The sequence below is a fragment of the Aplysia californica genome, unplaced genomic scaffold (genome assembly GCF_000002075.1).
Source record: "Aplysia californica isolate F4 #8 unplaced genomic scaffold, AplCal3.0 scaffold01378, whole genome shotgun sequence".
Taxonomy (NCBI): Eukaryota; Metazoa; Mollusca; class Gastropoda; order Aplysiida; family Aplysiidae; genus Aplysia; species Aplysia californica.
Genome location: NW_004798648.1, coordinates 26,204 through 27,389, shown reverse-complemented (window position 1 = coordinate 27,389; position 1,186 = coordinate 26,204). Strand labels below are relative to the sequence as shown.

Here is a 1,186-nt window from a genome sequence, read left to right as displayed (position 1 = left end):
CCCCCGACGCCCTTTCATAAGCAACATGAAAAAATGTGTGTATAGAGTTTCAAAACCAATCAACTTGTGTGTGGGGGCAGCAAGTGAAATAAGATACCAAAGTTTGATCCTGACCTTTTGTGTTGCAGGCTGTCATCACGTAGAGTGGTTTCCTCTTTGCACAGTCGCTGAAGCGTGAACGTGTCATGAAAGCACAAGAAGGTCTCCCCGTTGGCTGGCTGGCTGGCTGTCACATCCGCGGTGGGTGCTTGATTGTTTTTTGTAGGTGTTGATGGAGAAAGGTCCGCCCTTTATTGGTGTTGTTGGACTCACGAGGAGCAAAGACTTGGTTGTAGTCGTAATTACTGATAGCTTTAGTTGTAGTTATAGTTGCTGATGGTTGTAGTTGTAGTAGGATTTGTAGTACTCCAGGAAAGATATGTGGAGAAACTGTGCCACGTGAAATGTAACTTGATGGAGAGATACCGCGATGAATGATGATGCAGGATATGAAACGAAGATAGGAAACTTCACTGTAACATCCTGCCTGAGGGGAAGTGGCTGTGAGTGAATGGATGGGTTGGTGGGGGGTGGTGAGTGTTATCATCGGCCCTTCTCCCCACGTTCGGACAACTGCGTGGGTGGGGAGATTGTGGTTGAGGGGGAGGGGGGTGCATAGTGCGTGTGTATGCACGCGCCTTTCCGCACAAATGATGGGTGACGAGTGATGGAGATATCGGGTCGTGGTGGACTTTAGAGGAAGAGGTGGGGGTGGGTGTGTGGAGGAGGTATCCTTTTCCTCTCGAGGCAAGAAAGGGAGGAGGAGTGGAGAGTGAGTGCACACGTGCGCACACTGTCGGGCCGTGGGGTGGGAGGGCGAGAGCTGGGATAATAGCATTGTCGCCGTCTGGTGATTGGGACGATATGGTAGAGCCGCCCCGTGCGGGCCTTTTCTTTACAGGATGGGGCAGGACAATGGCAGGGGGATATTGTGACACCACCCCCCACCCCCCAGTCTTTCCCCGCATCTCTTTTTTTTTGTTGTTGATCTCCTCCTCTCTTTTTCATCCATTGCTACTGTTCAGTTCATAACCATTTCCTGTATTACCATCACGACTGGTCTGTCTACTTCCCTGTTGAAGTGATGGTCTGTTTCTTGTCATTCACTCTCCTAGGACACCAGTTATTTTCTTGGAATGGGGGGGGG

General features: G+C 50.4%; 1 long non-coding RNA gene across 3 annotated transcripts in view; it reads left to right on the top strand.

Moving 5' to 3' along the window:
- Nucleotides 1–1,186, top strand: part of LOC118477208 — a 35,653-nt gene that overhangs the window by 32,611 nt on the left and 1,856 nt on the right. For all 3 annotated transcript variants that reach the window (XR_004859416.1, XR_004859417.1, XR_004859415.1), the window contains one exon: nt 129–240. This is a non-coding gene — a long non-coding RNA (uncharacterized LOC118477208). The remainder of the gene's footprint in view (nt 1–128; nt 241–1,186) is intronic.